Below are 23,086 nucleotides of genomic sequence, written 5' to 3'. Positions count from 1 at the left end.
TCAAAAAAAAAAAAACGAAAAAAACAGAAAAATATATCTTGAGATATTTACGTCAAATAAGAAAAACATTCTATCATTTTAAAAATAGCACTCCTCTTTTTTTTTTGCTCAAAAAAGAGGAGTGCTATTTGGTATGATAGGTTAGAGACGAAAACCGACAAATGAATACGTGTAAACGGTGGGAACAAATATACCTTTCGTCGGTTCTCGTCAGTGTATTGCTCGTAACATTGAGCATTTCTCTTTTAAAAAAAGAAAAGTGTATGTTAAGATAACTATGCCTGATTTAAAAACAATTTTAAAAAAATAAAAATAAATGTGCAAGGTTTTTTACTCGGTCTCTCACCTCAACAGATTTTTCCGCCGCTTAAGCCTCTTTACTCGGTCTCTCGTTCTCTCTCTCACATGGTAATAACACAACTTAATTTTCCTTAATTAATAAATTATATTCTGATGAGTCTCTCTTTACCAACGCACACTCCCATATGCTTTTGTAGTTCTTCAATTTCGACCTTACCCAAGGTACTTTCCTCTTTTCTATCATCACTTTTCCGATTTTATTTTTCAATAATTCTCAGATTTTCTTACGGTTAGCTTTTAATTAGTCTTTAATATGAATTGAATATGTTTTCCTTTTAGTTTCTCGTTTGGCCTCTATGGTAACTATATCAAATATGAATCCCTTTGTGTGTTTTGATTTACTTCTTTTGTTTATGTTCCTTTTTGAAATTTGGTGTAGCCATGAAAAGAAAAAAGGGTTCAATCACCCCTGTTAGGGCTAGCCAAAGATGCAATAAAGGAAAAGGGACAGTTTAGGAGGCAGAAAGTCATGAATGTTGCCATTATTTTGATATTCTTCCACCCCACCTCACCGCCCACATTCTGCTTCAACTTCCCATCAAGTCTCTTCTCATTTGTAAATGTGTGTGCAAAATTTGGAAAGGAATGATTTCAGAACCACATTTTGCTAAATTACACTTTGAGCGATCACCAATTAGTCTCATGATTCGAACAAGATATTATAGACGAGTGTCAAGAACCCTCTACCTTCTAGAGTGTGATCCAGAAAAGTTTGAGATTGGAGGCAACAATCATGTGAATCTTGAGCCTATATTCAGGCTTCCTCTTCGTGGTGATGTCAAATCACTTGGGATGAAAAGTGACAAGATAAAGAATAAATCCAAGCACCCTTATATAGCTGGCAACAGTGATCGTGATAAGTTTAATATTGTGAATTCATGTAATGGCTTGCTATGTTTGTCTGAACCAACTACCGGAAACCCTTTAGTGATCTGCAACCCATTCATGGGGGAATTCATAAGACTTCCTGAAGCTACTACAGTTCGTATGCCGAATGACACAGTTCGTTTAATAGGACAAGAAGCTGGTTTTGGTTTCTATCCTAAAACTAATGAATATAAAGTGATACATATTTGGAGGAGAAGTGTTATATGTGTCAGTTCCTCGGACTTTGAGCATGTGTTCCTTGTTGAGATACACACACTCGGAACACCAACATGGAGAAATATCAATGTGGATCCTCAAATTTCATTTTCATGTCTTATGAATCCCACTTGTGTGAATGGTGCACTTCATTGGATCAGATTTGAGGGAAAGGAAATGTCTATATTGTGTTTTTGTTTTGAAAGTGAGAAGTTACAGTCATTTCCCTCTCCCCCAGTTGCGATTGGCAGTCATCTCCGGGACCAAATTGATAAATATGGCTATTTGTCTGGTAACATACATTTAGCACACTACTAGAAAAAGCAAAATTAGAGAGGGAAACTAGTGACGGAAAAAATAAAATTTCTCACAAATTATTTGGTCGCAAAACTTAGTGACGGAATTAGAGAGGGATTTCATGTTTTCCCTCTCAAAATTTCCCTCACTAATTTTTGCTTTTTTAGTAGTGGCATGGGAGAATTAAAGGGATTTCTATACATTTCTGACTCAAACTTCTTCGAATATGTTACAATGTGGGTTATGAATGAATATAGCATTGGAGAATCATGGACTAAGATTTACCACATTGATGCTTTGTACAGTCCTTTACCGTGGGGTCATGTTTTGTGTTTTCCGGTAAAACACTTTGAAGAGGGTGCTGCCGTATTGTTATATCATTCAAGTGATTGTTTTACTTACTATGAGCCTAATAAATATGGAGTCAAGGGTTTTCAAATTCATGGGTATATTCTGCAAAGTATTTTAAAGGATATTTTGAAGTAATTCCACATATTCCAAGTCTAATCTCATTGAAGGATGCCGTGAAAGGAGAGAATATTGAGGTGTTGAATATCCATTCAAGGTAAGAATCTAATTTATAACTTAATTTTTCTGATTCGGCAATTGAATATGATGGTTGACAGTCCCATAAAAATCATAGTAATTAATTTTAATTATAAAACGAATATTCAATGGCATTATATTTGGAGAAAGGAAGACTTGTTAGGTATAGGTTTTCTCACTTAAGCTTATGGCATTTCCTCAATCATTTGCTTTTACAACTGATATATATATATATATATATATATATATATATATATATATATATATATATATATATATATATATATATATATATATATGGTGGTTATTTATGTTATAATTTTAGTTCTTTTTCGTTATCTAATAACTACTGCCTTTAATCACATATTGGCACTGACAATTAATGGAAATAAATTTATGTGGGGACAATTTTTAGTTATTAACTGCATGTAAATTTCATTCTATGTTGATGGAGGAGGAAAAAATGGACAGTTTACGTAATGTCAATTTTCGAATCTTCCTTAGCTACCAAGTAGTAAATTGTTTCTTGAGCTTATTCCACCCCCCTACAAATTGCAATTTTAGCTAATATTACTTAGTCATCGTTCCCTAATATTGTTTTCTTTTATATAGGTGTGGAAAGTTTAAATTGCTGGAAGAAAAAATTGTTATCTCGTTGTCTCAACAGATTGTTTGACTTGACAAACACGGATTCTTCATTATCTTATGTTGACTTGATAAATATATCTTCCTCTTCATCCGACGGTGAAGAATCGATGAAGAGTGTGTTTTCCAAGAATAGTATGTTTTCTTTCGCATTTATGGGTTATTTGGGTGATTTAGTTTTGATTTTTAGATTTTAGACAGTCCTTAACTTTTGAAAACAATGTTTACGGTGATGATCGTAGGGATATTCTTCTAGAATATACTACAGAAAGCAGGTTCTCAAGAAGACGCGTAACAGTTTCTTGCATAAATATCATGTCATTTTGGATTATGGAATATTTAGTACTTATTTAAAGGATAAGGATAATGTTGTTGAGAATAATGAAAGATGCAATATGATTCGTACAAAACCAAAACCATCATTATCTGATGAAGTTACTCATTCAATTATGAGGGGCACTGCAAAACTTTACCTTGTTGATTGATGGTTTCCAAATTATATCTCAAGTATCTTGTTTTTTCTTGTCTTTCTCGGAAAAAACGGAAACAAGAGCGAAAACTACATTGTTTCTTTTGTTTTCTCTCATGACATGTTTACAATCTGTTGTTTCTATTCAAAGAGACAATGGCATGTTTGATTCTAACTAATAAAAAATTGATGAACTGTTCTAACTTGTTTTGGTCTTTAATATGATACTTGTTACTAAATTTTTTCTACCTGATAGTACTATATTACTAGTTAATTTTTTCCAAACAATATTCTGCATCAATAACAGAAGATATATAGTATCATATTTTTCTAACTGATTGGGATTATCTGAAATCTGATTTTCGATATAAATCGTATCATAGATATCACTTAGCTTCCAAGCCTAGCATATGAATATTGTTTGCATTTCTATGAGTTTTTGTGAATAGTTATAGTTATTATTTTACTTAATATATTTGGTCCTGCCACCTTCCTACACTGCGTTCACTTATCTGGATCAACAGATTGTTTTTATGTTCATTTTATTATTATAATGGCATTAATGGTTGATTTTTTTGTCTTGACATTGTTATCTTTGCAATGTACTGTTGATCAACTTCATTTACTTTTAAGGAATTTTCATTCATTGCTCATATTTAGTGAGCCAGATCACAAACCAATGTAAGAAGGTAAGAGCTTTGAAAGTTGTTGTTCTTGTATATGGTGGTGTTTTATTTGATTTATTGAGCTTTGAAATCAAGCAGTAACTATATATACAAGTTTGCACATACAGTGTGATATAACGATTTGATCCAAATCTTCGCACTAGATCCAGATCTTCAATATAACGACCAAATCCAATCGCCAACAAGGTAACAAATCCAAACCAATTGCAGTCTACTGTCAAACAATGGAAAACTCCAAAATTTATAGCCTATCAGTCCAATACATTGAAAACACATTAGGTTAAGCATAGGAACAGTAACTAAAGCAAACACACTGACGGGTTTTAGGGACAACAAACCAGTGACAGTGATAGACCCTTTTGGGGTTTAAGACAAGCATCATGTCGGGTAAGATCCAAGTCCACCATAGCAACATGGCCGCCGAAAACTCAGCCATGCCGTCCTTGAAAGCACTAGATCAACCACGTACAACAGGCAACAGAACCCAAAAAGTTGATTCCATGAAGATGAGGGGCCGAAGCGTGACCGTGAATACATGCAACCTCTTCATAATAGAGTAATACTTAGCATTCAACATTCCTTCATATATGATGTTATTTGGTCTGCTATATCTATGTTGCAGCTGCATAATGTCTAAATCAGTGAATCTTTTTTTTTAATAAATGAAACATCAGTATCTGAAGAATCAATAGCATAATTGATGATTATTTTTTAGAGGAAAATGTTAATAGTTAACATGTTAGGGGGATAGGGACTTGTTATCAAAAGCCAAAAAAATGAGGACGACCCGACATGCTAAATACACCATATGCACATTCAGTATTTAAAGATGTGATAACATAGTAATTTATTATCATTCACATTTACAATTTTGATATTCAATACCTCTTGATATATTTTTAGGTAGTATTATCCTACCATTTCAAGGCAACTACCTGGCACTGCCACCTTATCTCATCTCCAATTGATCTTTTGTATAAAAAGGTGGCGAACACTCATCTTTCAGCATGATAATGAAATATAACTAGTAGCTCTTGTTTTTATTTGGGCATTACGATGCTACTAGTCCTTCTTGGAGTTTTATTTTTTCACGATAATTCAATTGATAAAATACCAAGTATGAAAATATAAATTAAATTTGCATATTATATTTTGAACCTGAAACTGTAAAAAGACTAGTGAATCAAACACATACATCACCCAATAAAAGGTGGCAACATGCCTGTTTGCTCATGGACAGTCTTAAACAGAGGTTGCGAGGTCTTGTAGACACTAACAACTTCTTTCATACCCATGGAACCATCATTACTCTTTGCAGTCTATTGAAACATGCCACCATTTATCTTTGCAGTCCACATACTAATCTTAGCCTCAAGTACACATATTGCTTCAACATTAATCTTTGCAGTCATTGCCTCCAAGTGCATTGAGAAGTGTACTTACACCTCTTAATCATTCCCAAGTGTCACAGTCCCCCCTGCCTCCTTTCTCTTTGCGTACTGCTCTTCTTCAGCAGCTTGTTTATGAGCATTAATGTAGAATCTGCCAATTCTATCTTCTTCACCCCTTCAGAATTTCTTCTGCCTCTTTTGGTTTCTTGTACAGCTTCAGGATTGCGTCTGGTGAATATTCGGCCACAACATCTCTACAAATACCCAATTATACTTCAGCAAAAACAAAAGGGTCCACTTCTGAAAATTATCACAAACACTTCATCTGACGGGGTCCTCTAGGTGGATTAAACAAAGTCGACAGAACAAAAAGCAAATTGCACCGAAAAAATTCAACGATGACCGGCAGCTCACGAACTGAACTAAACTAGTTAGGTTCCATTAATTTTGTGAACTATCTGCCATCGTCTAGTTCTTTTTTATTTTGTTTAACAGCTAGGTTTGGATTTTAGTAACAAATGTGATAAAATGTTTTCTTTTCAATTATAAATAGTAATCAGTAGAAAAATGGCCAACTTGCACTGTATATACATTGATGGTTTAAAGTAAGAGTTTGGACAATTTTTTTTAGAATGATGCTACATTTTTGAAAAAGAAAGCTACATGTTTTGTCTCGTTGTATTAAATAATTTAAGTTAATTTCTATTTTTTCTGATGCATAGACTAAGGGTTATCTTGATGGTGAAAGGAACAACCTATTAGAATATAAACCAAGTACAAGACCAAGAATATCTCTAAGAACATTATGGGTGTAATCCTTGACTATTTCATCACATATTACCTTGACATAAACATTGATGGCTCAATAATCATGTGCTTTTAAAATATGAAGATTAAAAGTGGATTTAAGTCTAAATTTTATTTTATTTTTGGTGCTAAAAAAAAAAATTCACGTAGTTTTAATCTTTATTAAAATTAAATTTGTTTAATCATTATTAAACTCTTAAAATTTGAAGAAATTTTTACATCAAAGCAAATGACATCCAAAAACTGATCATAATGTTAAGACTTCAAGGGTCTAAACTGGGTTGGATAATCACATTTTTTTTAAGCCAAAGATAAATATATTAAATAAAAACAAAAAGATACAGAGACTGGGGGACATTAAACCTGACCCAGGTACAACCCAATTGGGAATTCATCATGATAATACAGACCAAGTGGACTAACTCTAATCAATCCTAACAAACCAAACACTAATCACGGGAGCAACCCAGCGAACCCGCGTACGGGCGCGAAACCAGGTTACAAAAAAGATGAAAAGTGAACGTTGTAAACGGATCAAGAAGAGTTTTAAGTTGGTGAATGGATCGACCGTTAACACGGTATCAAAATCCACGTACTAGCAACCCCCTGAACAAAACAGTAGGTTTAGGAGCTCTTTCGAGCGTAACAATCCGAGATCAGCCATAAAACTGAGACGGATAAGAATACCGGAGAGTGGAGGTAGACCTGTCACCTTGAGACCTGCAGATCTCAACAGACCTGAAATAATCAGAGAATCAAGCACAAGAGTCCCAACATCACCAGTTTGACAAGAACAAACCCTTTCTGGTTAATAGAACCAGACCCTTTCGGGTTTATGAGAAAGAACCACTGCAAAAAGACACAAGTTTATAACCACCCAAACTCTGATCCAGCAAAACACAGTAAAAAAACAACACAAGGACAAACTGTTAGAGACACCAGCAAACGATGAATATTGTTGGAACAAAATGTGTTTGACAATGAACCTTAAAGAGTTTTGATGATAACAAGGTATTAAAAATTGTAAATTGGACTAGCTAATATTTGTTCAAGTGTACAAGACCATGGTTAAAAATTTATATCATAGAAAGGTTCTGAATGAGCAAATAAAGAGCAAAAGAAATCAACGAAATTGAAGCTTAGATGCTCCTGAAGGCAAAGTGCTCCTGAAGACTAAAGCGCTCCTGAAGGAAAAGTGCTCCTGAAGACTAAAGCGCTACTGAAGTCAAAGTGCTCCTGAAGACCAGAATTCCTGAAGCGTCACGTCATCAGAAGCTACATCATCAGAAGCTGCCTCATCAGAAGCTGTTTTTCACCAGAAGCTGAAGATCATCTGGATTTCCAAAATTCAAGGATTCAAGAGTTGTTTCATGGATCGAAATTCATCTAAAGACAGCAGAAGACTAGTGGAACTTTGCAATGGTCATTTCAAAGGTGTTTGAAGGCATTTGCTTGCAAAAGAAACAAAAACATTGACATTGTACTTTGTACGAACTGTACAACCCTTCTCCACTACTCTGCAGTTGTCCACGCTACAAGACAAGAAAACAGCTCCAGAATATGGCTATGCCTGCAAAGATGTTCCTTCACAATGGTAATGGATTTCAAATTGGTTCTTCATAGGACAACAACCAAATCAGACAAAAGATCATTGGTGAAAGATCAAGCTTCAACAACGACTCTTTTGATGTGCTGGCAATTTCACAACGTCTCTTTCACACCTCTATATAAAGGAGTGGAGACTTAGAGATTGATATACGACTCAACTACAATTTACAAGCGCCAAACCTCTGCTGAAATTGTTCTGCATTCACTTAGAATTTATGCTTCTCAAAGTTCATATCTTAGAAATTATTAAGTCTTAGAGTCTGTATCTGATTTGTTTTGTGAGCACCTCTGATTGTATATCAAGTGTTCAACCACAAACATTTTTCTTTGTAATTTTGTTTGTCATAGAAGTCTCTTGCAGTTGTGCTTGAGCATAGAAGTCTCTTGATTGTGTTCTTGAGCATAGGAAGACTCTTACAAAGTGTGCTTGAGCAAAGGAAGTCTCTTGCTGTGTGCTTGAGCAATTGTAATCAGATATTACATTCTAGTGAAATCTCCTTGGAAGTGCAAGGGGGACTGGACTACTTCCGGATTGTGGAAGGAACCAGTATAATTGCTTTGTGTCTTTCTTCTTTCCTTTCTCTCTGTTTTATTCTGCTGCATACGCTCCTGACCACTCTCTTCAGAAGCAGTTCTTCAAGCTTCTGAACTTAAGTGTTCTGAGTTTTAGAGAAAACGAAGAAACGTCTAACAAAATTCAACCCCCCTTTTCTTGTGTTTTTCTCACCTTCAATTGGTATCATAGCCTTGGTTCTGTTGATAACACCTAACAGTGTAACAGTCGAAGATCTGAGAAAAACATGTCTAGTGGTACTTCTACTTCTGGATTTGGACCTGATCATTCTGCTGCGGCTCATGATTACAATATTGACAACAAGAAATCCAGCGTAGGAAATATTCCTTGATTCAATGGAGACCATGAAGAGTTTTCTTGGTGGAAAACCAACTTCTATAGTTATGTCATGGGTTTAGACGAAGAACTTTGGGACATACTAGAAGAAGGTGTTGGTGATGACTTGGTTCTTGATGAAGAAGGAGCTGTTGTTGATAGAAAGAAACATACTCCTGCTTAGAAGAAGATTTACAAGAAGCATCATATCATCAGAGGAGCACTTGTCACTGCTATTCCTAAAGCAGAGTACATGAAGATGAGTGACAAGTCAACTGCTAAAGCAATGTTTGCTTCTCTTTGTGCTAACTATGAAGGCAGCAAGAAGGTCAGAGAAGCAAAGGCTCTTATGCTTGTACATCAGTATGAGTTGTTCAAGATGAAGGATGATGAAACTATTGAGGAGATGTAGTATGTGGACTTCAAATACTGAAGAAGAGTTATGTTGCTTCTCATCATGTGAGCAAGATACTCAGGAGTCTGCCTGCTAGATGGAGACCAAAGGTGACTGCCATTGAGGAAGCTAAAGATTTAAACACTTTAAGTGTCGAAGATCTTGTTACTTCGCTCAAAGTTCATGAGTTAAGTCTTAATGAACATGAGTCTACTAAGAAGAGTAAATCAATAGCTCTTCCATCCAAAGGCAATTCATCAAAAGCTCTCAAAGTGGTTGAATCTGAAGAAGAAGAACTATCAAGTTCAGATTCTGAACCAGACACTGCTGAGATCAGGGGCGGACCTGGCATCGGAATATCATTGGGGCACAATTTCTTTTATCAAATAATTAAATAATAGTAAATATAATAAGAAGTTATATTAAAAATAATTGTAGCAACTAAAATTACAAAGAAAATGCTCTATTTTCCAGTTGTTGAAAATGAGCTAAAATTACATCATTACTAATTGTTTTAAGAACATCTCTTTATATATATATGATACAAGAAGGTCATTTAACCATGGATCAACTTTAATTGAATGTAAGGTAAACATGTTTTTTGTCCTATATTTCTGAGTGTATATGTTAAACATATTCTAAGTCATGCACCATAGCACTTCAGAGACTCCTATATATATCTTCTGTCAATTTAACAAGTGCTAACAGACATAGGCGCATGCCAAAGGGAAGATCAACCAACTCAAAAGGCTTAATTTGGCATATAGAAATCTAAATTACAGTAATCCGAAAAGAAAAATTCACTAAGCAACTATCCAAAGGAGAACTTATTCGCAAACTTCAAATATAAGATATAAAATTGATTTTGAGATGTTTGGTAGCTCTTGGGTAGAATAAATTTTGTCTCCATAATTGATTCTAATTTAAATAACATTATGAATCAATCAATTATACACTACAGTCATTACCTAACCTAACCAACCTAATCTAACTTAAGCAATCAATTTAAGCTGTGTAAAATTAATCATAAACCCAATCAATATTCAAGACATAAATAATTTTCTACCATTTATGCATATGAAAAAGAAGGAAAAAGAGAAATTACCTAAAATTTAGATGACCTAGAATTGATTATACTGCTGCCTGCAGCTGGTGTGATGGAGGACTCATGAGGGGTGATGAATGGAATTGCATATAACCAGACCAGAGAAGGGAAGGGACGATATGGATTGATGGAATGAAAAGAAAACAAATCGCGTTTTTACAGATGAGAGACAGAATGGAAGGAATAGATGAGCGATGGAATGAAAAGAGGGAAGGTTTGGCAACGCGTTTTTACTTTTGTTTTCTGCATAATAAAAAAATAAATTGGGCCTGGGCTGGTGTGGCACTTGCCACAGCAGGCCCAGGCCAGGTCCGCCCCTGGCTGAGATGGCTATGCTCTCCAACAGACTTCAGTATCTGGCCAAGAAGAATAGGAAGTTTCTGACCAAAAGGGGTAACTCCAGAAGCTCAAGGAAAGAAGATCAGAAGGGATGCTTCAACTGTAAGAAGCCTGGACATTTCATTGCTGATTGCCCTGATCTTCAAAGAGAGAAATCAAAGGACAAGTCAAAGAAGTCATCTTTCAAACCAAGCAAATTCAAGAAGCAAATTAAGCAGAGTTTAATGGCAACCTGGGATGATTTGGGAAGTGAATCTGGATCTGATAAAGAGGAAGCTGATGAAGATGCAAAGATAGCTGTTGGGTTGGTAGCAACAGCAACTTCAGAAGCTGGATCAGATTCAGACTCAGAAGATGAAAACGAGGTATATTCCAAAATTCCCAGAAATAAACTTGTTGAGTCACTTAAAGAACTTCTTACACATTTTGAAGTAAGAACCAATGAGTTGAAGGATATAAAAGAAAAATATGTTGATTTAGTGAAACAACAAAAATCAACTCTATTGGATCTGAAAGCTTCTGAAGAAGGACTTAGGGGCTTTGACTTCATTTGTAAAACTTATGAAGACAAGCTCAGGTTCTTATGTCAGAAGCTACAAGAAAAGTGTAATGAAAAACATTTAAGTAACCATGAAATTGCTCTTGAGGATTTTATCTTGTCTGGTATTGACAGAAGCAGAGTTGCTTCAATGATTTACAGCATTTACAGAAACAATGGCAAAGGGATTGGTTTTTCAGGAGGGAAACCTAATGAAATCAGTCTCAAAACATGTTGTGAATGCATCAAGGAAGGATTGAAAACCTTCTTTGTACCTGAAGGTGCTGAGTTGGAAACTGTTGTTCAATCAGAACCTGAAGCTTCTGGCTCTAAGGCTAAGATTACTTCAAAGCCAAAGAACTCTAAGACAAAGGCTATGATCAACTCTGATTCCAAGACTTCAAAGATCAGGATTCTGAAGAGATCAGAACCTGTTCCTCAGAGTCTGATGAAACCAAAATATGAGGTTCTGAAGGCTAAGTCTCAGAAGAAGATAGTTACTGATCCTGAAGTACCAAAACCAAAGGTTGTAAAACCTAAGGTGATGGTTAATCATAAGCAACCCAACACACATCACAAGGTACAAGAAGTAAAGAGTAAAACTTCTAGTACTAACCTGAGAGGACCCATAAGACAATGGGTACCTAAATCTGAAAATGTCAATGTTGCAGGTATGTCTAAGAGCAAAGGAGAAACAAAGATCATGGTACCTAGACAGTGGTTGCTCAAGACACATGACAGGAGAGAAGTCTATGTTCCTCAGCCTAACAATGAAAGAAGGAGGAAGTGTGAAATTTGGAGGCAACCAGTCTGGAAAGATCATAGGTACAGGAACTAGTGGTAATTCATTTACCTCAATTAATAATGTATGGTTGGTAGATGGTCTTGAACATAACCTTTTGAGCATTAGTAAATTTTGGGACAACGGTTATGATGTGTTATTTGAGAAAGCCAACTGTACTGTAATCAACAAGGAAGACAAATCCATTGTGTTCAAGGGAAAGGGGGTAGAGAATGTTTACAAAACCAATTTTTCTGAATTGGCTGACCAGAAGGTAATTTGCCTTCTGTCAATGAATGATAAGAAATGGATGTGGCACAGAAGGTTGGGACATGCTAACGTGAGATTAATCTCTAAGCTTAGTAAGCTACAACTTGTCAAAGGCCTTCCAGACATTGACTATCATTCAGATGCACTTTGTGGTGCATGCCAGAAAGGGAAAATTGTGAAATCTTCTTTTAAATCTAAAGACATTGTTTCAACCTCTAGACCCTTGGAATTACTTCATATTGATTTATTTGGACCAGTTAGCACTGCATCCTTATATGGAAGTAAATATGGATTGGTTATTGTTGATGATTACAGCAGATGGACTTGGGTAAAATTCCTAAAGAGTAAAGATGTTGCTTGTGATGTATTCAGTAGTTTATGGACTCAAATTCAATCTGAAAAAGAAACAAAGATTTTGAAAATCAGAAGTGATCATGGTGGAGAGTTTGAAAATGAGCCATTTGAAGCTTTTTATGAAAAACATGGAATTGTCCATGAATTCCCTTCTCCTAGAACTCCACAACAAAATGGGGTTGTAGAAAGAAAGAATAGAACTTTACAAGAAATGGCCAGAACCATGATTCATGAAAACAATTTAGCAAAACATTTTTGGGCAGAAGCAGTGAATACAACATGTTATGTCCAAAATAGGATCTATATCAGACCTATCTTGGAGAAAACAGCATATGAACTCTTTAAAGGAAGTAAAGCCAATATCTCTTACTTTCATCAATTTGGATGTACATGTTACATTATGAATAACAAGCTCTACCTAAAGAAATTTGATGCCAAGGCCCAAAGAGGAATCTTCTTAGCTTACTCTGAAAGGTCAAAGGCATACAAAGTGTATAATTCAGAGACACTCTGTGTTGAAGAATCTATGCACGTTAAATTTGATGACAAAGAGCTTGAAGATAAAACTTCAAAGCAAGATGAAAGTTTTGTAGAGATACAGGTTCCTGAAGATACTCCAGAACCTGATAAGATAGCTGAATCTGAAGATTGTCCAGAAGCTGAAGCTCAAGATGAAGCTGCTTCTGATGAAGCACAAGACGGCTCACATCAAGCAGATCTTCCCAGAACCACATTCAAGCATAAGTTTTCACATCCGGAAGAGCTAATAATTGGAAACAAAGAAAGTCCAAGAAGAACAAGATCATACTTCAGACAAGGAGAGTCTATGATTGGACTGATATCAATGATTGAACCTACAACAGTTGATGAAGCACTTTCAGATGATGGATGGATCTTAGCTATGCAAGAAGAGTTGAATCAATTTCAAAGAAATGATGCGTGGGATCTGGTACCCAAACCTCAACATAAGAACATTATTGGAACAAAATGGGTATTCAGAAACAAGTTGAATGAGCAAGCAGAAGTAACAAGAAACAAAGCAAGACTTGTTGCACAAGGTTACAGTCAACAAGAAGGCATTGATTATACTGAAACATTTGCTCCAGTTGCAAGATTGGAAGCAATCAGGTTACTTCTTTCCTATGCAGTTAATCATGGCATAATATTATATCAAATGGATGTCAAGAGTGCATTTCTTAATGGTGTCATAGAAGAAGTGTATGTCAAACAACCTCCTGGTTTTGAGGATATTAAGTATCCCGATCATGTTTTTAAACTGAAGAATTCACTATATGGCTTGAAACAAGCTCCCAGAGCTTGGTATGATAGACTAAGTAATTTCTTAATCAAAAATGATTTTAAAAGAGGACAGACAACACTCTTCAGAAGGACCATTGGGAAAGATATTCTTATTGTACAAATATATGTTGATGATATAATATTTGGTTCTACTAATGCATCTCTTTGCAAGGAATTCTCTAAGTTAATGCAGGATGAATTTGAAATGAGCATGATGGGAGAGCTGAAGTTCTTCCTGGGCATTCAAATCAATCAATGTAAAGATGGAGTCTATGTTCATCAATCAAAATACACAAAGGAGCTTCTGAAGAAGTTCCAGCTTGAAGATTATAAAGTGATGAACACTCCAATGCATCCTACGTGCACCTTAAGCAAAGAAGATGAAGGAGCTAAAGTAGATCAGAAGTTGTACAGAGGTATGATTGGTTCTTTGTTATACCTCACTGCATCTAGGCCATATATTTTATTCAGTGTATGCTTGTGTGCAAGATTCCAGTCAGATCCTAGAGAATCTCATATGTCTGCTGTCAAGAGAATCTTCAGGTATTTGAAGGGAACAACTAATCTTGGACTCCTTTATAGGAAATCCTTAGATTATAAGCTAATTGGATTCTTTGATGCTGATTATGTTGGTGATAGGATTGAAAGAAAGTCAACCAGTGGCAATTGTCAATTTCTGGGTGATAATCTTATATCCTGGGCTAGCGAAAGACAAACAACTATTTCTATGTCTACAGCAGAAGCAGAATACATTTCAGCTGGAAGTTGTTGTACACAACTACTTTGGATGAAACATCAGTTGGAAGACTATCAGATAATTGCTAACAGTATTCCCATTTATTATGATAATACTGCTGCTATTTGTTTGTCTAAAAATCCAATTTTGCATTCAAGAGCTAAGCATATTGAAATCAAACACCATTTTATCAGAGACTATGTTCAAAAAGGAGTTTTAGATATACAATTCATTGATACTGAGAATCAATGGGCTGATATATTTACTAAACCTTTACCTGTTGAAAGATTTGATTTTATAAAGAAAAATTTGAACATGCACTTTGTGTCTGATTAAAAGCTTGCTTGCTCCTGAATAGGATTTTAGGTTCTGAAGTTAGTTCAGAAGATGTGGTCCATCAGAAGCTCTTTATTGAGGTTCTGAGGAAAATACGCTTCTGATGATGACGTCAGCATCTGAAGTTTAGAAGCTGGATTTTATGCTTCTGAATAGTAGAGTTAGTGGAATCGCTGGAAGTTACTTTTTGTAGTAACACTGGCCCTCTAACTTGGTAGTTACTCTGAAAACTTGTGACGTGGCTTATCTGTATTGGTGTATAACTTAAAAGGGCAATGATGATTTAATAGCTTTGAAAATACTTTCACGCGCCCCCGATGTCATTAATGCTATGTTTGTTTGTCTCTTTTGAATTGCAATCGTTTTTACTCTTAACACTTTGACAATTCACACACTACTCACTTCATAACAAACCCTTCATACTTTCAAACCACTTGCGAAGTAAGCGCAATTCTTAAAAACCCTAGAACCCCAAATCTTCTTCATCATCATTAATGGCATCCTCAAGCTTGAAACAACAAAGTGTTCCAGAATCTACTTCCAGCATGCAACACCATGGCGAATCAGGATCTGGCTCCGTAAGCAAGCCAAGAACAATGTCCATTCCTCTAAAATCACTGATTGTTTAAAAGGAATCACCAGTGGATTTCGTTTCTCTCAAAAAGTACAAGGTGGACATGGAAGCTTTGGTAGAAAATCAGAAGCTATCTAACTACTTTAAAATGCTGAATGGGCCGACGTACGAGAATCTTGTCAAAGACTTCTGGGTAAGGGCTGAAGTCTACAACGGGAAGGAGGCAAAGGCAGAAGAAAGACAAGCAGTGTCTAAGAAACCCAGTCTAAAGGGAAAGATGGGTAAGGAAAAGAATTTTAAACCGGTTAGTGGTTTAGAAATCAGGTCAGCTGTGATGGGTATTCTAGTAACCATCACAGAAGAAGTCATTGTTAAAGCTTGCAGGGTGGCTCCTGAAGGCATATTTAAGTGGGATGTCAAATCTAATGATATTCTACTAGAAAGCTACACCAACTTGCTGCTAGAAGGAAACTCAGATGCTAAAACTTCAGATATGGAGATTCATCACAGGATGCTGGTGAAGTTATGCACAGACTGCTTTTTCCAGAGAGGAGGAGGGTCTGACCAACCAAACCATGACCACAAGCTCGCAATTTACTTCATGGCAACCTTTGACAAGATTAATCTCCCAAGATACCTTATGCATCATCTATGTTGGGCAATCACTGAAGGTATCAGCAAAGGAAGAAAGCAAGTACCATGTGGGAGACTATTGTCTGAAATCTTCCACCAAGGTAAACTACTGGAGATTCAGAGGAGATCAAAGGATGCTTCTGACAAATGCTTGAAGGTGTCTACTGCTGAGAAGACTATCAGTAGCAGGTCCTTATATTTTATGAAGTTCATCGGGAAAGTTCCTCAAGATGAGAAGGTTATGAAAATTTCAGCAGCAGAATCAGATGCAATAATGGATTTTCCTTCCATCATTAAGGAAAGTGATCCTGAAGTCCTAGCAGGACTTGTAGCTGCTTATGACAAAGAATCAGGTGCTAACTCTCAGGATGAAGTTGCTCCTGTTAAAGCCAAAGGAAAAAGGGCCAGAACTCAAGATGAGTCTGATGATATTGATGTTAAGCTCAAGAAGAAGAAAGTTGTTGCTGCTTCTATTCCCAAGAAAAGAAGAAGTAAGGGAGAACAAATTACCACCAAGGAACATCTGGAACATGTTCTTGACAAGATAGAAGAAGAAAAGAATGAGCCTAAGAAGAAGAAGAAAAAGGCTGCTGCACCTATTTTCACTCCAATGGTTGAAGTGACTCCTGATATGGAAAAAAATGCTAAAGAGCAAGCTGATCAGATGTTAGCTGATCAGAAGAAAAAGGAAGCTCAATACAAACTGGATAGGGATGCAAAGCTCAAGGAAGCTGGACAAGATAAGATTGAGGATTTCTTCTTGGAGAAGATGGCAGAAGTTAAAAGCATTGCTGACAAAACTGCAGAAATGGCTATGAAGAAAGCTGATGCTTCAGAATCTGTAACTTCGGAGTCTACTTCAGAAGCTGCTGATGACTCAGTCAAGATTTCTCAGGTATCTCAAGTCTTCACCACATCTTGTCCTTCATCATCTATCCCCACTGAAGACACCTCAGTTTTAGACCTCTTAGAAAGTCACTGTAAAGGTGAACTATCTGGTGTAACCTCACAAACAGCCTCTGAAATAGCTTCTAAAGCAGTTGCTTCTCAAAAAGTTATTTCAGAAAGCCCCCAACACCATGCACCTGAACCACAAAAGACCTCTTCACCACAACAACAACCACCAAACCAAGCAACTAAACCACAAATGGCCCCTTCAACAATCTCAACTCAAACCCTTCAAACAGTTCCTAAACACACTGTTCCTGAACCTACTATTTTTGAACATATTGCACCTGAACCTGAACCAGTTGCTCCTGAACAACCTGTTCCTGAGCCAACCCAATCATCTACTATTCCTTTACCTGTTAAAATTGTCAAGGTAACTCACTATGATGGTGTTTCTGATATGGATTTTGATTCTGAGGATGATCAAGATGATCATGCCTCTGATATGATTATAGACACTGATTCTGTCCAACCAGCAACCAACAACCCCTTACCTACAAATGGCCAATCATTATTAAACCTAGCCATTGTCCCCACAACCTCACCTAAACTCTCTAGACAACCTTCACCACCCACAATATTCCTAGACCCTCATGTATTGAAAGATGTGTGTGAGGACATTGCTTCTGAATTGATCAAGCTGATAGAAGGAAGAAATGACTTGGGTCATAAGGTAAGTTATCAGAAGCAGTGGAGGAGACTGAAGGAACGAGTGGTTAATGTCATCTCAGCTCTGCATAATTCCTGCATTGAAGCTCAAGAGCAAGCCAAGCAGAAGCTGGAGAACTGGCTGAATGGAATGGAGGAAAATCTGGAAGACATAGAGGTCCTTGGTACCTGGGTGAAGAATCCTTTGAGCATCAGAGGAAGAGATCCTACAGATTTTCTTCCCAACTTTATTCATCCCAAGGATCTGGATCTGACATTCCTTTCCAAGGTTAACGTGAGCAATGTTGCACCTGATCTGGCTCTAGTTCAGAAGAACAAGGTGTTAGAAGAATGGAACAAGGAACTGGAAAGAGAGCTACAAGAGCAGAAGTTAAAGCTGATAAAGTTCGAAGCTGAAATGGAAAAAGCAAGAATCAGAGAAGAGAAATACAAGTCAGAGACAGACCGAAAACTTGCAGAAACACAAGAGATACTGAAGAAGATCTTAGAGAACCAAAACAAGTCAAACCCTTAGTTGCACACCTATAGCTTGATTGTGTTCTTTATGCTTTTGATATATATTATGTTATCTTTTGCTTCTGACTCAGTTTTTGCTACTGGTATAGTTTTTGCGTCTGATTATCTTTTGCTTCTGACTCTGTGTATATTGTTATTTAGTTTTTTTTTTGCTCTGATAATCATGATTGGTTTTTATGCTCTAATTTTTTTAAAGATGGTTTATATGCTATATTTTGTGCTTATATATTGCTCTAAACCTTTATTCTATGTTTTTCTCATCTCTTCTTTTTGTTTAATTCTTTTTGTTAATGACAAAAGGGGGAGTATATGTGATAGTATTTAAAGGCTCTGAGCCCCATTAATAATATTTGAAAATTTTGAAAAATTTCTATCATTTTTACCTGAAAGGTATAAGCTATGAACGAAAGAAGGAGTATCAAATTTCAAATAAAATTAATTGAACATTCTTCTTATCTAAAAATCTACTTCTTTCCATTTTATTTTAAGCTCTAATATTATTGTGCGCTAAAATGAATTTAATTAACCTGGATAGAACTTAGGGGGAGCTTACAAACCTCACCTTAAAGACTATCAGACTCAGGGTGAGTTAGAGCTTACAAACCTCAGACTCTGAGCTTACAAACCTCAGAACCCCAAAGTCAACTTGTTAATTAGATTAACAACAATTGATCAATTTTAAATACTATTGTTTGTCATCATCAAAAAGGGGGAGATTGTTGGAACAAAATGTGTTTGACAATGACCCTTAAAGAGTTTTGATGATAACAAGGTATTAAAAATTGTAAATTGGACTAGCTAATATTTGTTCAAGTGTTCAGAACCACAGTTAAAAATTTATATCATACAAAGGTTCTGAATGAGCAAATAAAGAGCAAAAGAAATCAACGAAATTGAAGCTTAGATGCTCCTGAAGGCAAAGTGCTCCTGAAGACTAAAGCGCTCCTGAAGGAAAAGTGCTCCTGAAGACTAAAGCGCTACTGAAGTCAAAGTGCTCCTGAAGATTAGTGCTCCTGAAGACTAGAAGTCCTGAAGCGTCACGTCATCAGAAGCTACATCATCAGAAGCTGCCTCATCAGAAGCTATTTTTCACCAGAAGCTGAAGATCAACTGGATTTGCAAAATTCAAGGATTCAAGAGTTGTTTCGTGGATCGAAATTCATCTAAAGACAACAGAAGACTAGTGGAACTTTGCAACGGTCATTTCAAAGGTGTTTGAAGGCATTTGCTTGCAAAAGAACGAAAGCGTTGACATTGTACTTTGTACGAACTGTACAACCACCTTCTCCACTACTCTGCAGTTGTCCACGCTACAAGATAAGAAAACAGCTCCAGAATACGGCTACGCCTGCAAAGATGTTCCTTCCCAATGGGAATGGATTTCAAATTGGTTCTTCATAGGATAACAACCAAATCAGGCAAAAGATCATTGGTGAAAGATCAAGCTTCAACAACGACTCTTTTGATGTGCTGGCAATTTCATAACGTCTCTTTCACACCTCTATATAAAGGAGTGAAGACTTAGAGATTGATATACGACTCAACTACAATTTACAAGCGCCAAACCTCTGCTGAAATTGTTCTGCATTCACTTAGAATTTCTGCTTCTCAAAGTTCATATCTTAGAAATTCTTAAGTCTTAGAGTCTGTATCTGATTTGTTTTGTGAGCACCTCTGATTGTATATCAAGTGTTCAACCACAAACATATTTCTTTGTAATCTTGTTTGTCATAGAAGTCTCTTACAGTTGTGCTTGAGCATAGAAGTCTCTTGATTGTGTTCTTGAGCATAGGAAGACTCTTGCAAAGTGTGCTTGAGCAAAGGAAGTCTCTTGCTGTGTGCTTGAGCAATTGTAATTAGATATTACATTCTAGTGAAATCTCCTTGGAAGTGCAAGGGGGACTGGACTACTTCCGGATTGTGGAAGGAACCAGTATAATTGCGTTGTGTCTTTCTTCTTTCCTTTCTCTCCGTTTTATTCCGCTGCATGCGCTCCTGACCACTCCCTTCAGAAGCAGTTCTTCAAGCTTCTGAACTTAAGTGTTCTGAGTTTTAGAGAAAACAAAGAAACGTCTAACACAATTCAACCCCCCTTCTTGTGTTTGTCTCACCTTCAAATACACGGCCACGGCACCCACCACAACCAACGACATGAATAACCACAACCACCACGATCCATACGACAACCAACGATCCGGAAGCAAGTTGAATGAGATAATCGTGGATGAAAAGAGGCCACCCCTGCAGCCGTCGTAATAGGAATAGCCATGACCGAGCACCAAAGCAAAGCATCTAGAGCCCAACACCTAAAATAAACAAAACACAAAAAGGAAAAAACGGCCAAAGAACAAAACACAAACGCAGATCCAGCTTGGTGCAACATCGCAACGTCCTCTGACTTTACAACCAAAAGTCGTACCAGACCTACAACAGTCAACAACAACAACCAGAGCAGATCCATCCACAGCTAGAAGTAGAACCGCAACTGGCAGCGGTGGAGACAAGGCCGACGACGGAAGATGCTAGCAAGAGGCGGCAAAGGAGACGATGAGCCACAAGCCAGAAACAAGATGGTGATGCCGCCTTGAAGGCTAGACATACCATCTGCTGCTCTAGATCTACATCGCAGCAAAAAGGTTTGGATTGGCAGGGGAGAAATGAAGTTTGTTGTTAGAGAGGTTGGCTTGGCTAGAGAGAGGTGGGAGTGTATAGAGAGAGAAAGTTTTTCTTAGTGGTTATCCAAAAAATCCACCTGGATAATCACATTAGGTTAAGAATAATTACACAAGTGAGATGGACACTGTATTTTCATCGAAATACCTAAGCCATTCGGTATATGGGTCATGCCACTTATATATTTCTCATCATCTACTATTGCATCCAATGTGAAACTTTAATTCACAATTAACATCTCTCCCTGAAATATGAGACTCTATGCATTTGTGCTCTGGTATCATAACCAAATAAGATAATAGAAGACATGACATGGTAAAAAAGGGGGGGTTGATTGTGGTCTCGTGAAGAGAGAATTTTTTTCCCTTTACTTCATTACATGGGCAACCCGGTGCACTGAAGCTCCCGCATATGCAGGGTCTGGGAAGGGGTCCCACCATTTGGTGTATTGTACGCAGCCTTACCCTGTTTTTACACAAGAGGCTGTTTCCAGGACTTGAACCCGTGACCTTACAGTCACATGACAACAACTTTACCAGTTGCGCCAAGGTTACCCCTCCCTTTACTTCATTACATGAGAGAAAAAAATTAAAAAAGAAAAAAAAATTCAACAAGAGAAATTATAAGAAAAAAAAGGAGTGTGTGCTTTGTCTGTTTAGGGAATATAGTGAGTTATTGGTAATTTTACAAGTTTATTGAAGAAGTTGGAGATTTTTAGGTAAATGTTTTACCAAAAAGTTAGACTAAATAAAAAAAGTCACATTATTATTTTTTTTAAAGCAATCCAATGAATATTGAATTCCATTGAACTTAACAAACTGAACTACAGAACTCACTTGGACCTAAAGCTGGCCTGAGTTACAAGTTTAATGGTCGGCAACTGTATTATTGCCCAATTTATCTACCATCATTCATTCACTGATAAAGAATTACAAGTCTAGATAACAGCCAATTGAAACTGACTCTCTTGTTCTTTAGCTTCCATCTCCTTCACACTCTCTACTATGTGCTGTATCTTCTTTGAAATAGCTTCATTATTCTCCTCGATGTACTCATATAACAAGTCAAGGTTCCTTTTATAGGTTTCAGATCGCTTTTTTTCTATAGCCAACTGTTGAGTTAGTTCTCGAACTCTGTCGTGTCCACTCGGATATTGCTCATAAACGAAGTCTCTTCTGCCTCTTCCAGGTGTCAGAGGATGTGTGTGCTCTTTTACAAACTTTGTTATAGACCATAGACCAGAATTTAATTTCCTCACCATAATCATTGCCCTGCAACCAACCCTTTGTTTCTGCCCTTTGCCTTACAATCTTTTCCTGCTTGTCGGTCATTCTGAAACCTTCTTTGTTACAAACTAGAGCCCGTCCAATAACAGATCCATCACGCCTTGATCTTGAGAGCTTACTTACACGTATGACGAATCCAACACGTGTAGCATATGAATTATAAAATGCATGTGCTTCGGCTTCGGATACAAACTCCTGGCCGATGTAGGGTTCATCAATTGTTCTCATAACCGATGTTACAGGAACTATTGAGGTGATTTGGTCCACTCCAGAAGAATCTAGAGTCATATTATCATCTTGATCCTGTTCATCAGTTGGATCGAAAGAACTGCATTCAATTATTTCTGTCAGCTATGCTACTATTGACCTCTCCCATAGTAGCATTTCTTACTGCCTCACCATTACTGGAGTCACCAATCTCAATCTCCATGATAAATTAGTGCGATGCAAATTGAAGAACTGAAATGATGAATTTGAAAAATAAATTGAATTTATTTATTTTTCAATGTCACATTATTTTCGAATTTCCAATATATCATATATATTCTCAACTCTGCAGAACACAATGCAGTTTTCCATAAATCCCACCAAAGACAAAAAATGAAGGAATTTGAAATCATATAGGTTGTATATAAAATATATAACGAAAGCAAATGACATCCAATAACTAAAATTTACGATAAAAAATTAAAAAAATAACATTCAAAAACTAAAAAAAAAAAAAACAGTTTATCATATTCTTGGGACTTCCAAGTGAGCCTATGCTGAATTAGATCATCATATTATGCCAATTACAACCATATAAGTGAGACTGATATCACATCTTTAGACAAAATCTAAAGACATTAGTGTAA

At 36.5% G+C, this 23,086-nt stretch overlaps 2 pseudogenes across 1 annotated transcript; one reads left to right on the top strand and one right to left on the bottom strand.

Annotated features, from left to right (window-relative positions):
• Positions 1-726: 726 nt before the first annotated feature.
• Positions 727-3,292, top strand: LOC146916279 (F-box/kelch-repeat protein At3g06240-like; annotated as a pseudogene). Its single transcript, XR_015014953.1, has 3 exons — positions 727-1,697; positions 1,887-2,305; positions 2,899-3,292. The product of XR_015014953.1 is annotated as an F-box/kelch-repeat protein At3g06240-like (transcript).
• Positions 3,293-21,756: 18,464 nt separating this feature from the next.
• LOC146916278 (protein FAR1-RELATED SEQUENCE 2-like) lies at positions 21,757-22,711 on the bottom strand (annotated as a pseudogene).
• Between the last annotated feature and the right edge of the window lie 375 nt (positions 22,712-23,086).

The sequence above is a fragment of the Medicago sativa genome, chromosome 6 (genome assembly GCF_051527215.1).
Source record: "Medicago sativa cultivar Bolivia chromosome 6, Bolivia_mono, whole genome shotgun sequence".
In the NCBI taxonomy this organism is placed as follows: Eukaryota; Viridiplantae; Streptophyta; class Magnoliopsida; order Fabales; family Fabaceae; genus Medicago; species Medicago sativa.
The sequence above is the reverse complement of the archived record's forward strand: the minus strand, read 5'-3'. Positions and strand labels throughout refer to the sequence as shown.